We start from the raw sequence: 15,977 nt of genomic DNA, 5'->3' as shown, positions 1-15,977 counted from the left end.
ATTCACATGGTAAGGATATTCTGCATAGCATATCTACATGTTGATTCACATCGTGTGGATGTTCTAGATAGCATATTTGATGTAGTGGATAAAAATACTATGTTGATAGCTATTTGAACAAAATTCCTTGGTTAAAAGTCTCATAGAAACCAAATTGGATTCAGGTATTGATACACATAACAATACCATCTATTCCTACATTCATTTCTTCCATCATGTGTATTGCTACACAAAATAGTAATGCCACTCACATTTGTTCTGAGTTTACATGTGGGAATCTTATGAATCAATACACTTATGTCACTACCTTTCTCTACCCACTCTTTTGTTTCTTATAATATTCACCCATCACACTATATTTTTAGTCAATCCAATTCACCTTTTACTTACCATAGTTCTCCACGACTACCATTATTTCTACTCCACCCTCACATTATACTCTTACACAAAATAATTCACCTTCTAATATTGGGATAAACCAACTATTACAATATGTTTCTTCCTTGCAATGACAATTAGCTCTAATGAATCGGAAATAATATCAATCTACCTTTCCATCATATTGTACTTGTAGTCAGTTAACATATACTATCATAAAAACTCCTATCTTACAAAATGTAGCAATTTCCCCTTTAAAGATGCTTTTCTCATGAAACTCTTTCCTAGGTCATAGAAAGATGCAACCTTATATTGTTTTTTCTCATTACCTAACAATTGAATCCACTCTTTCTCACAACTTGATCATCTTTTATAATTTAAAAAAATAATATTAGACCTCAAGTTATGTTAATTTTCTTGGTCCATTAGAAACAAGAACTTAAAGAACAAGTGACTAATTTTATGCGATGATAACAAAACCGTTATTCATAGATCTCATATTTTCTTCTAGTTGTTGAATTACAATGGATTTTAATTGAAACCTATAGATTTTAATTGGAACCTATAATCATAAATATGACATTTTAAATCTTATTAATGAAGTATCCTTCATCTACAAATTTGAGCATAGCCCTTTGTGATTACCAACTATCAACTAGTTAGTATGAGGGTTCTTCCTTGCCATCTCTCATTTATAATATAAGGCTGATTCTATACCTTATCAATCATTTTATTTAAAAAAAAGTAAAATATTTATTACAATAAATTCCCCTTCTTCTAAAAATATCTAGACTAGCCCAATTTTTACTGATTTTACGCAACATTGAAACTATTTGATAAGGAAGTGAAAAAAAAAATTGTGCTCTTTTTATTGATCTTATAACCAACATAACCATTTATATTACCTAAAAATATATATCTAATAAATTGGTGCAATCACAAAGAAATAAAAAAATATTATTTTTAGATTAGTGGTGAATCATCATTAGATAACCATGATGTACCACTATATTTCTAAAGAAAAAAATGATGTGATTGTATTCTTCATGAAATTTCTTATTATTTTGATATTAGGGTGTTTCAAGGTAGAGGTGGAGGCTTTACTCGAGATACACAAGGATCCTGTCATGTAGAAATCCATCACCGAAGACCACAAGAACCAAAAACTACTCCTCACGTGATAGCTCAATTAGTCATCAAGGTGTGGGCTCTCCATATAATTCATATAATTATAAACACACTTATAGAACATGGGACAACACTATTATTTAACTATAATAATAAATGTTATAGATTATATTGTGATACTAAATATATAGAGGGTGCTACTTCCCGTGAGTTCACTCATGTCGAATTTGATTCTTTGGATTTGTAGAGGGAAATAATTGGATCAAATTATGGTGAGAAAATCAAAATTTACAAGAGTTTTCATAGACTTTATATTTGTGCATCTAGTAAAGATATATAACATGTATTATGTGGGTTAAAGGTATTTACCCCATGCTTGTTAAATTATGAAACAAATTGTGGAGAATTTAAATGACGCAATATATTTTCATAATGATCTTGTGGATGAAATTTTACGATCTTATTTATTTTCATCTCATTTGAAACTAATTTCTTAGTTTTGGCAGCTCTATTTGAATTATTAGGTGTGCTTCTATTAGGCATAAATAAAATTGCAGGGTAATGCTCTTATCATTAAAAATCAATGAGGAATTCAAAATCCTACTAAAATCCAAAGAGACTTATGACTATCATAAGAAACTTTTGACAATGCTAAGAGTGCTATGTCAGTCCTATTTTCTTCTTTTATTGAAATTTTGTGCCCTAATGATCACAAATCTATGATGTTTTGGGTAAAAATAAACTAATAAATTATAGATATATGATTTTATTAATCATTTATCCTCTTTAATAATTGGTTAATATAAATTTCCTATGGCTATTATAAGTGTTTTAACATGATACACAATTTATGTTTAAGTGATTCCAATGATTTCAAAAGGTGTCACTAAAAGTATGAGATTGCATTGCTCTATTCTAATAAGATGGAACTAATATCTATATATTTTTTCATGATACATGGAGGATTAATTATCATTCCAAGTAAATGACAAATTACTATAACATTGGATGAGTTTCAAAAAGAAAATACGATGAAAAGAGAAACAATGAGGTTAATTAATGAAAGTAGGAGATTAACCACTATAGAAGAAGACATAATTTTGAATTGAATATAAACATGAAAAATCTACTCAAGCTAAGATGAAAAGGTATTTTACAACCCAAAGGAAATAAATATGAAATATTTGAGTAATGATGAAATTGAATGCCAACGTTCGGGCTACTCAATCTTTCGCATCTCAAGTTGAAGGCATGCAATATAATTTCTAATCTCAAGGTGAAGCTACATCATCATTCACATCTCAACTTGAAGGTACATAATATTTCACATCTTAAGTTGAAGGTAGAATATCTTTTCCATGTTCACTTTAATACATCTCATCTTTTAAAACATGTCAAGTTGAAGGTAGTCGATCTATCATATATTATCAATCTAATAAATTCTTAATTTATAGGAAACATTACCAATTAAGTTACCATCCTCTAAATTTGCATTAAATCCTTTGTTTCTGATTGATATTAATGAGAATGATAAAAAATTGATGGTTAAAAAAATTCCTAAGTGCACTTGTCAAGGGTGTGCCAATAAGATATAGGAATTATCTTTGCAAAAAATTAAAATGAAATTAGAAGATGCGAAAATGAATTGTTGAAGTGATTGGAAATCTAAAATTTAAGCTCATTTTTAAGATTCTTGGCCTTATAACATCAAAAACTTCAAGTAAATATCTATTTTAAGGAATATAATGAGTTCATATGAGAGTATGGGTTCCACCTCACACACCAAAGATCATAATGTCACACTATATACCATTACATCTACAATAGTAATCAATCAAACAAACAAAGATACCCTCATTCAAATTACAAGAAAATAGTTGAGAATAAGCCAAAAAGAACTAATGATAGTCATTAAAAGGCGTAAAAGGGTAGAGGACCTAAATAGAAATTAATTATGACAATTAATTAGTAGGCTCTCCCAAAAAAGATAAATCAATCATTCAATCCTTAAAATCCCCAATAGAATAATATTAGGAAAAAAACACAAGAGTATCTCCTAATAAAGGATATAATGTAAGAAGAATTTATCAGCAAAACTGTGAGCCACTTCCAAAGCATTTTTGGATGAATTAAATATAAATTTTTCCCAAATTTGTAGAGTATATCTTCAAATTCAAATTAGTCAAAGGTTTTTTAAAATGGAAAATAATTTCTATATTAAAATAAATTGCAGATGATTTGTTGTTATACAGCAAATATTAAGTTTTCTAATCATTGTGATGTTTATCAACATATATATGCATATTACGGGTGCGATGTGCGAGAGCGGGAGCAGGAGTGGAGTGAGGGTTTCGGCTAAGGAGGCACATGATTCTGCGGATGAAGGCGTTGGGGTGGATGATCTTTGCCCCTTGTGGGTGGGTTTCTTGCTTCGGCGCCCTTCGGAGTGCTGCCTTGCTATGGTCCTGGATGGCCTTACTTGCTGTGGAGGAGATGTGATAGATCCTCTGTGTGGGGTTCGCTTTCCCCTTATCGATCTTGGCTTTTGGAGTGTTGCGTCCCTTGTTCATGTAGATTGAGCTTCCCATGGCTGGCTTGCGGAGTCTTCTTCCTGCATGGAAGGTCTTTGGAGGGGGTTTGGCCTTTGCGGCTCATTTGTTTACCTTTTGGCTATTAGTTAATTTTTATTTTTTATACCTCGAGAATCTGCTATACAAACTTTCTATAGTTTTTAATATCTTCGATGACATAAACCTGTTAGATTAAATTTTGGAATGATATATGTTGATGCAAATGGTTTTTTGTTTGCTCTGAAACCCTTTTTCTTGAAAGTGTTGAGAATGGTTTCAAAAGAATTCAATAAGTTTTTGATCCGTCACCAATTAGATGTGCTAATACTGTAATTATCGATAATTAATATTAAATCTTGGCTCTACCTTCACTGATAAAAAAAATAAAAATGGATTCAATCCAATACACAATACACAAGGCATCCTGCTGAGGATATATTGAAAATAAAATATTTAAAATAGGGCTTTAAATATGCACAAAAGTTCTTTGACAGAGAAAGCAAGCAGAGGAGGGGATAAAAGGGATGGAAGTCTAATTTTTATTAATAGAATATATAAAGAAGAGGTTTAAGTCTATAGTTATAAAAAAATAGAAGTAAATCTCTATATTTATAAAGAAAATAGAAGTTTTAATTTATACACTATTAAGGGTGTGGTCAGTAAACTGATTGGCAAGTGTAGTGTTTGTCAGCTAGAGGTTAATAGTTTGAATCTTGCGTTCTTGGAGTCTCATTCATTCTGGCTGTTGTGGTCTCATTCACTCTGGCTGGGTAGGAATCTTTATTAATCAGAATCAGAAACTTAATAGACCGATACTTTTGGATGAAGCAATGATAGTTGTTTTAAACTATTGTTAGGTGTTCTGTTGAGCTTATTGCTTAATATTTCTCTCTGTATAAGAGTTGGAGCCCTTTCAAAATCCATTCTTTTCTAATCAAAAACACTTTAAAAAGACCAATATATGTAAGTCAATATATGAAAGTTTTATATATGAAAGTCTTATAGCATGAAATTATCAAGGGACACTTGATATTTACCTTTTGGCTATGAGTTAATTTTTATTTTTTATACCTCCCTTTTGGGAGACCGTAAATTACGATCAATGTCTTGACTAAAAGGGTCAAGTGAGTTAACATACTCAAACTTACAACTATCAACTACGATTATCTTTTATTTGTATTTTTAATTCATTAATACCTTAATATTTACACTAAGAATAAGTTTAGTTTATTGATACGAAGTCAATTATTTATGACCTTAAACATTTTATTCAACTTCATAGGATGTAATATTTACTTCGAGTGTGGGTTCATCTAACTTAAATATCTGGTTAGATATAAAATATAGTAATATAAAGAGATAATTTGTTGATAGTTGTAAGAGAATATGAATAAAAGAAGGTTTCTAGCCTCATAATTGTATGAAAGACTATCAATTTTTTTATTTTATTACATAAACATTTAAAATAATAGTACAACTAAAGTTCATCCTTAAAAAAATATGCATGTTGTTGGTTAAATTTCCTTAAATTATGATTACTCCATATTTTTTTTCCTAGTTCATAATATTGTCTCTTTGAATCACTATGTTCCAAATTAATTGTAAAACTTAATTGAATAAAAAAAATTCAATTTTATAATTTTTACTTTTCAAATAAAATATTGGAAAATGGTAAAATCTTAGATAGGTTTTCTAATCAGTGTACTCTAGTTAAGTCATCAACAATTTTTCTATTTCTTTTTTACAATATAGTAGTTTAGAATTAGAAATGTGCACATGAAAAAATAGAAGACTTTTTTTTGTATGGTGTTTTATCTTCACTTTAACTCCTTTAGATGAGCTTGCAACAACACAACCTTCTACTATATATTTTCAAGGATATTAAAGTAAAATAATTTTTATATTTTCAAATTTATTTTTCTTAAAACAAATAAATATAAATGAATCCAATTTGACGTTTTAAAGGATTGCAAGACAAAATAAAAAATTTCTTACATAGCTAATGCTCAAGTTGTTATGACATATCATTGAACTAATGGATTTATGATTAGAGTTCTTCCTATTTTACTATGATATTTAAGAGATCTATTTTTTTAATATATCTCTCATTTTTTCCAATCTTTTTTTTTAAAGATATATATATATATATATATATATATATATATCTTCTAATTTGTATTATACACCAACTTATCAATGATCATAGCTATTACTTAATTGTTAGAAAAATATATTATTGCATTTGTCAATTATCTATTTCACAAGAAAAACATTTTTACAATAACATCAAAGAAAATTCATTTAACATCATTAAATAATTTTGTAAACTATGTAAACAAAATAAATAATTATGTCAAAATCTACTATATAATATACATGAAATTATTTGATGCAGCAAGAATGAAAGAGAAACATGTCATTAATTCTATTTTCATTGTTTACGTCTTAAAAAAGCACATTGAAACAAGCGCCACATAGTAGCTACTACTTGTCGTTTAGATTTGTAATAGTAATTGAGTATGCTTTTCATAAACAATTAGCAAATAGAACAGATTAATAATTTTGTAATTGTAACTTTAATTAAAGACTAACCTTAATTAAGTTATAATCTTATTTGAACCCTAACTATAATTCTTAACCTAAAGTCCTTCCTCTAATTCCATTTATAACCCTAATCTTAATTGAATTTTATTCCTATTCCCAACCTCTTTGAATATGTGTTTTTCAAAAAATTATCAAATAGAAGAGATTAATAATTTATATTGTATTAATTATAATGAATGAATAGGTAATCAAAGAATTCAATCAAACAAGTACATATAAATGTAGTAAATAAATGAGAGGCTTAGTAAAACTATTAATTTTATAAATTTATGTAAACAATATTTAATATTATGTTATTATTCTATTATTGTTCAAATTTTAATAGTATGAAATTAGGCGAGCATAATGCTAACCTAACCAAACAAGAGATATTTATAAATTACTTAAAAAGTAAAAGATTTGTTACCTTATAATAGTAACTACCAATAATTTTTGTACATTGATTAAAAATAACCCAATAAATTTTTAGCTCTTCTTTGTAAATATGAAAGGCAAAAAATTATTTTGTTCCTGGAAGGAGGTTCTGTAAAACTATATCTCCCCCTGTCCTACAACAAGGATAGACCATATACCGGTCACAAAGCAAAACCCCCAATTAACGAGCATCAACAACGTTCATCATCCACAATGGGTGTTTAAGAATGGAAGATGGGTAGATAAGGCATCCATCCAAAATTTGACCCAAACCTCAGATTTGAATGGTTGGTAGCAAGTTTTCTCAAAAAAGAATAAATGGTGAATGAATAGGTATCAAGAGCCATGGCAGAATGCTCGCAATGCTAAACCTTGATTCAACCCTAGATATCTCACAAGAAGGCAGAGAGGAGAAAATTCTCACTTCCATCAGCCTATATGTCAAGTGTCAGCACCAAGGGATAAACAATTTACTAATAATCATAGGGCACCATCAGAATTGAAGGCCCAACAAAATCCAGACAAAATGGATAGTAAGAGGAATGGTGACGAACAAAGATCGATGGAAGGTCGGGCTAGAAGAAACCCTAATGCTATAACTTTTGTCATTAACAACAAATTGAAGGAGGACCAAATCAACGGATGCCAAAGGTTTGTAATTTTGAAAAACTGGCTAGGGCACGACCAAGTAATATTTGACATTGTATCCTGGTTTAAAGAAACTTATTTGAGATAGGTAAGTATCTCACTTCTTCCTAATAGCATCCTATTTATTTTCCGCAATGATGAGCATTTGAAAAAATGATTGTTGTGTGGACATGCAGTTACTTTTAAAGGGTATAACTTTGAATTTTTAGATTGGCAATTGAATTTTGATCCTTATTCTTTCAAACAAAAAGGAAACCCTAGATAGATTAATATTCCACATTTGCCAATAGAGCTCCTAAACTTTGAAATCATTTCAGAAATTGGCAATGTTATTGGTGATTTTATTGGTGTAGAGGAAAAATTTCTATAGTTGACCAATGTAAAGTTGTTAAAATATATGGATCCTAGATTGACAAAACCAGATCCGTTAGAATTAATCACAGCTCTAGAAGCCTACAACATTGAAGACAAATTTTTGGAGGGACATGTGCTTGTGAAGGTATTGACACATAGGGGAAGAATTAGATCTGGTATTCCCTCCACAAGAGGATATGAATCAAAAATTTTCATTCAATCAAAATCAAGCGGGTTTCTATTTAGAATATAACAATCTGACTAATAACACCTTGGATGAGGATAATCAATGGGAATGTAGTGGTTCCCTTATGTTTTCTTCCTCCAAAGTACTAGGAGGTAAGGAGATGGAGGAAGGTGAAGTAATGGGAAATATGGGGATTCAGTCCCCTCTTGAAAAGGAGGGGGAATAGGTCATAATCAGTTTCAATAAGGAAAATGACTCTGACAGAGATGAGAATGAGGAGGTTAGGGAGGAGAAAAAGAAGCTTATTGAGATCATTATGCAAATGGATTATTAGGAGCCTCCAGTGAGGTGGGTGGATGCAGAGTCTCCTTCCATGATTATGGAGGAGATTAAGGATCAATTGGGGCTGGAACAAGATTGCCTCAATATAGAATCCTCAGAGTGTGGGAAAGCGGGCAGGGGCAGAGGTAGGAATTCCTTAAAGGAGTAGAGAGCTCAAGATGGGGATGGAGTAAATAAAACAAAGATCACTGATATGATAAATGGTGGGAAGGAGAAGTGTCTTGCCATAGAGAAATGAAGATCTCATCATGGAACGTCAGGGGTCTAAATGCCCCTGACAAGAAAAGATTGCTTAAACACAATCTTGTAAGTATGGAGTTTGAAATTATTATGCTATAGGAAAGTAAATTAAAGGAAGAGGATTGGGATGGTTTTTAAAAGAGATTGGTGTTTGGAAGGCAACCCCTGTATATGTCTTGGGAGCTGCTAGGGGCTTAGCAATTTCATGGGATCCTAGGAGGGTTAGGTATGAGGAAGTATTACAAAAAGATAGATTGTAGGCTGGTCGATTCAAGGGGATACACAACTCAGTTAGTTTCATTTTGATTAATATCTATGGCCCGATCAATACTACAAGTAAAAGAGAAACCTAGAAGGAAATTGAGGAATTTATTGCAGGGTATGAGCAGGATTCTATCTTCCTTAGAGGAGATTTCAATGTAATTAGGGTTGCCTTAGAAAAGAGCGGAGGGGTTCAAATAGAGTCTGTAACTCAAAGAGAGTTCAACTCATGGATATTCAACTGCAGATTGATTGAGGTTAACATGATGAATGGAAACTACACTAGGAGTAATATGAGGATGGGAAGTAGCAATATAGTAGAGGGATTGGATAGATTCCTCTATAAAGGAGATTTGGCAAGTTTTAACTTTACATTTGACTCAACTATAATATATACAACTAGATCAGACCACTATCCCATTACATTACATATTCAAGAAGAGGAGAAACCTAAATGATGCCCATTCAAGTTTGAAAGAATGTGGTTGCAGGATCCCAATTTTCTAGGTCTTTTGGAAGAGTGGTGGAAGGTGGAACATGTTAGAGGGTCCAAAGCTTACTGTTTAATAACAAAGCTAAAGAGGATCAAATAGATGATATTAAATTGGAATAAAGAATATTTTAAAAACATCTTTCAAGAAAAATATTATTAGAAGAAGAATTAGAGAAAGTTTGAGAGGTAATTATTAATAGAGGAATGGACAATTTGACATATCTCAAGGAAAAAGAGTTGAGAAATAAATATGCAGACATATTGACAAAACAGAAGATATTTTGGAAGCAAAAATCTAGAGAACAATGGTTAAGTGATGGAGATAATAATATGAATTTTTTTCATAATAGCACTAAAATAAGAAGGAACATTAACAAAATTTATAAAATTAAATCAGGTAATCGTAACTTTATTGAGGATCCATCCGGTATAAAAGAGGAAATTGTGGATTATTTTAGTAATATTCTAAATAATTGTGGGTATTCATATTTAGAAGCTCAACTTAAAATGTTGAGAAGTATTCCTCATTTGGTAACAGAGGTGGATAACAAGATACTTAAAAACAAGTTTACCATAGAAGAAATTAAAAAAGCAACTTTTCAGCTACATCCAGAAAAGGCTCTAGGTCCTGATGGATTTCCAGTTGCTTGTTTCCAATTATGCTAGCCCTTTATGGGTGAGGAAATCTAGGAGGTGATAGAAAGTATGCGAAATTCTGGTGAAATTTTGAATGGGATTAATAATACCTGTATAGCTATGTCTCCTAAAAAGAAAAATGCAGAAGAGTTGGATGAGTTTAGACCAATCTCTTTGTGTAATACCCTATATAACATTATGTCCAAAGCTTTGACCAACAAAATTAAAAAAATATTGCCTAATATCATTGCTGAGGAACAAATAGGGTTTGTTCTGGGTAGATCTATACTAGATGGTGTCATCATAGCACAAGAGGTAGTCCACTCAACCCAAAAAATCAAAGTACCTAGTATGTCGGTTAACTTAGATATTAAAAGGCATATGATAAGGTAGAATGGAGATTCTTGAGTAAATGCTTGGAGTCATTTGGCTTTGCTACATCCACCATTAACCTTATTTTTAGTTGTATTTCCAGTCCAAGGATGTCTATTTTAGTTAATGGATCCCCTGAAGGGTACTTTGGGATGTCTAGAGGCTTAAGGCAAGGGGATCCTTTATCGCCTTTCCTATTTATAATAATGGCGGAACCATTTGGTAGATCAGTACAGGCTGCACTTAATGATGGTTTGATCAAAGGTATAAAATTAACTGAAGGACTTGAGAATGTGACTTACCAACAGTTTGTAGATGACACAATGTTATTTGGGAAAAGGTCTCTAGCAAAGGCAAAACAATTCAAGGAGATTATGCTAAATTATACTAGGGCATCAAGACAAGAAGTCAATTTGAACAAATGAGAGATATACTTCATCAATACTGGTGAGGCAGAAGCATAAAAGATATGTAGATTATTGAGATTTAAGAAAGTGTTATTCCCTTGCAAATATTTAGGTATGCCGGTAGATAGAGGAGTAAGAGTAAATAGGCTATGGGAACTGACCAAGGAGAAAATTGAACATAGGGTGAGTTCATGGAAAGGCAAATGACTCTCAAATACGGGTAGAGAAACTATGATCAAGGTGGTACTAAGCATTATTCCAATTTATCAATTGTCATGTTTACCATTGGCTCAAGGAGCAAAATATAAAATAGAAAACTCTTAAAGAAATTTTATTGGCAGGGTCCAAATGATCGGAAGAAGCTAGTAACAATAAGCTGGGACAAAATATGCAAACCTAGAGAAATGGGTGGAGTGGGAATAAAAAATATGGATTGGCAAGGAAAGGCTTTAGGAGCAAAGCTGGTATGGAGATTGTATCATAATCCCAAGAAGAAATGGGCTAGGATTTTGAAACATAAGTATCTCTTGAATGGGAATCCAAGTTGTATCTTCAGGACCCCCTACCCACCTTAGGGGTCTAGAATCTAGAACTTCATGATTAAGTGTAGACAACTTATTTTGGATAGATTAACTTGGGATGTTTCCAATGGAAATAAGGCGATATTTTGGGGTGATTCTTGGGGAGGTTATGTAACCTTAGATAAGTTAAATTTAAGTTCCAGATTTAAGGAAGTATTGATAAATCTACGAGGAACTCAAGTTAAAGATTATATCAAGATTACTAGTGAGGGACCTGCTTGGGGATGGGAATGGAGAAGTACATCTGATACCCCTTTATCTGCAGATGAACACAATGAGTTTTCTCAAGTATTCTCTAAAAGGAAAATCATGATTAGAGAAGGAGAAGATAGGATAATTTGGGTAGGCTCCAACTCAGGATCATACAAGGTTAAGAATGGTTATTCTAGCATTATAGAATCACTCGATTGGTAAAAAACACACATTCCTACTCATCTATGCTGGGGCAAAGAATGCTTGCCCAAAGATGGGATGTTTTTATGGGTATCTTTAGAGGAAAAAGGTTCTAACAATAGAATGGTTTCAGAAGATAGGGTTTAGCGGTCCATCTAGATGCCCCTTATATGAAGCTAATGAGGAAACAATGGATCATTTACTACTTATTTGCTCATATGCGGATAAATGTTCGAAGGAATTAATAGGTAAGTTGCGATGGACTAAGGTCATACCTAATAACCTTTTCTCTCTTGTTAAGGGATGACCAACTATGTATAGGACAAGTATGTTTAGAGATTTATGGAAGATCTCCCCTTCCATCCTCACTTGGGAACTATGGAAGGAACACAACAAAAGAATTTTAAAAAATAAGAGGATGAATCCACAACAGTTAAACAATAAGATAGAAGCATGTATAGTGAAAGTCACAAAAAATAGGTTGTGGAAGGATAGTCTTAAGGGGAGAGAATTCACTATTTGGGACAACAATATGAGAAAGAATTTGTTTGTCTTAATTATCCTGGTCCAATTCAAAATTGGGGGTGATAATACCAAGAAACACATGGTTCAATGTAAATGGTAAAAGCCTGAAGATGGATGGTTTAAATTGAATTTCGATGGAGTATCTCGGGGAAATTTGGGTGTTGTTGGGATTGGATGTATTATTTGACGCTGGAGTGGAACAACATGCGCCATAATAGCTAAACCAATTGGAAAGACATCTAACAATATTGCACAACTAGAAGCCCTTATAGAAGGTTTGATATTTAGCTTAGAATTGGGTATTAAGAAACTAGCTATTGAAGGGGATTCATAGATTGTAATTAATGCCATAAGAAAATGGAATATAGTCAGTTGGAATCTTCAAACCTCTTCTAGATAGCACGTAGATTAATAAGTAAATTCAAACATTATACGATCAATCATATTTATAGAGAGGGCAACATTGATGTTCATTCTCTCGCTACTTTTGGTGCGGATGGTCATTGGATTCCGAAAATAGGAGATGGATAGCGTGTAGATATATATATATATATATATATATATATATATATATATATATATATATATATATATATATATATATATATATATATATATATATATATATATATATATATATCCCAATTTTTAGGAGCTAATTTAGGTGCTATTTATAGTGACGATTTGCTAGTTTTAGAAGCTAATGCGATGGGCTAGTTAGGTCGAGGGAGTTATTGGGTTTAGTGATATCATTTTAATTATGCAATCCTTTTAGCTTTTCATGGTATGATGGTCATTAGGAAAATGATTGCAGCAATCATGTATTTTGATGGTCTCTGATAGCATATCTTTTTATTATTAAGTATAAGGTTAGTAAGTTTCTCGAGGGCGTAGGGTAAGGATAATCATAATGAGATATGACTGTTGTACTATGGGTAAGACTGACCTCTAGTTGGATTGAAGCCTGATCTACACGTGCCAAGGAAGATAGGAAATTATATTATGCGGTAGGATCCAAAAGTCTTCATTTATTTAGGACTGAAGTGCATAGTTTTATTTTCGAAGCCATGGAGTCTAACATTAAAGTTTTTTCTACAAGTGATAATTGACTTATGGCCTTCAGAGGTGAGATTAAACTAGAATGATGGTGTAGAATCTTGAATGAGGCAGATGACTTCACACTTAGAGCAGTGCAGGAGATTATGGGGGAAGGGTTCTTTAGTTATGAATTAAATATGTATCGGGTTAACTATGATATCCCATCTATATTCTCGACAATACTACTTAGGTTAGGAGTACGGAAGAGCAAGGTAATTTTGTTGGGGCTATCTTTATTCAATGAAGAATTCTTGAGACTCTTTGAGATAGCAGTGGGTAGTGTGGACGAAACCCTTATGGTTTCATATCTGGAGGATTATGGTGATAAGGGGACAAATATCTATAAGAGGCCTATTCTGGTAGTGAAGGATGAAACAAAATTTGTGGAGAGAACTCCTATTATTCGTAGGAATGCAGAGTTTTTGCTAGTTTGGAAATGTATTAAGGAGCCTCCCCATAGCAATTGGTGGGTGGAGTATCTTAAGAAGGAAGGGTATGTGGTCCTAGATAATATTCTAGCCATACCAATGGATAGGTTCCAAGTAATTTTCCCAATCATCATTAAGGCTTCGTGGGTCAAAGGAAATACAAATGCTGAAGATACCACTTGTAATTAGCCTGAGAAAATCACTACGGATAAGTCATCGCCCTCTATCGTCGACCTCATAGAAATGAAAGAATAATGGGGTTAAACTTATATAGTACCTTTTTGACATATAGGTTTGAATATAGTGTGTCGACTTTTGTGTTATTAAGTTAGCAGATACAACTATGGTATAGTAAACAAATAGTTTGTTTATGCTTTCTTCAAAACTGACTTTATAATTTTATTTTGATCTAACAACTTTTGGGTTGTTAATTTAGTAGGTCTTCACAGTATTTTGGTTTTAATATAGTAAGTTTTATGATAAGTTACCAGTTAATGTCATGGTTATGACTGTATTAGTGGATCGTGTTCCTATTTCTTAATATTCGGTTCTGACGACTAATGGGTTATATTTTAATCCAACAGGCAATTTATATGGCTTATATTATTTATATATATTATACTGTTTAAGATACATACAAAATGATAAGTTTAATTTTATTTACTATGAGCCTATTTCAGATTATGAAAGAATTCTTTTTGTGTTTGTTTGGTATCTTTTTTTTTTTCTTGGAGATGTATGGATAGGAGTTGATTGCGTCATGACTAGATGTTGCAGAGGAGTCTCTGTGGAACCTACTAAGGAACAATCATAGTCATAGTCATTGATACCTGATAAGAGGATTTCTTGAGGCCTCTTAGACCTTACCTTTGGGCCTATGTATTCTACACCTTCATGGAATAAATGGATAGATATTCTAGCCTTCTTCATTGTCTAATTTTGATTATGTTTGTTATGTTCTGCCTTTGATGTTGTAGGAGCATAGTGTGTTTTTATCATCTCATATTTTATGATGGGTGGTTAGATTATCTATAAGAGATATTTATTTTAGACAATTTGTTGAGTTTGAGATAGATACACAAAAAATTATGTAAAACTACTATCTGTTTTGTGTAATATTTTTAGATAGATTATTGATATTTGATTTATATGAAGAGTAACAATACTAATACTGTGGTCGAGGAAGGTGGCTATGTTTGTTGATGCAACTATAGCTAAGCAACTTTGCAGAGGAGCACCTATTGAAAGCAAAATTGGGTCATTCAGATGGGTTTACTATATTTTAAGCTGAGTCTTGGGTTGTGGTGGAGATGATGAGTTGTAAGGCTTATATGTTTTAGGTCATTTGTATACTATGGGAAATAGTTGTAAAGGTTCTTCTTTGTGATCATCTTGTATTTACTTCTTATTTTCTGGATCTTATGGTTTTGGGCAAGACCAGAGGTTTTCTTGACTCTGTTCTTTCCTACTGGTGCCCACACTGAATGAAGATGTACTTAGTTTTATATTAATAAAATTCTTTGGCTACGGCCTTTTACCTAGAAAAAAAATGAAAAAGAAAAGTAACTATCAATATTTTCACAATAAAATAATAATTAATTAATTAGAATCCAAATATTTTCACCTATTTCAATAATAAAGACAAAATTTATTTGTCATGGTAGTTACCTTGTAACATATATCAAATAAAAAAGTATTGATTTATTATCAAAATATTTTCACCTATTTCAATAATAAAGACAATTTATTCTTGATGGTAGTTGTGTGTGTGAAAAGTGGACCTGTATCTATATCTGGAATACACAACACTTCAATTAAGTCATTATGTGTATGGTTACATAGATATAAGCATGAATATGATAACCATAACAAAGCGATCCATTGCCTTCTAAAAGATGCGAGTATAAGATTGGTCTTA

The sequence above is a fragment of the Cryptomeria japonica genome, chromosome 5 (genome assembly GCF_030272615.1).
Source record: "Cryptomeria japonica chromosome 5, Sugi_1.0, whole genome shotgun sequence".
NCBI classification, from domain to species: domain Eukaryota; kingdom Viridiplantae; phylum Streptophyta; class Pinopsida; order Cupressales; family Cupressaceae; genus Cryptomeria; species Cryptomeria japonica.
Note: the sequence above shows the minus strand (reverse complement) of the source record.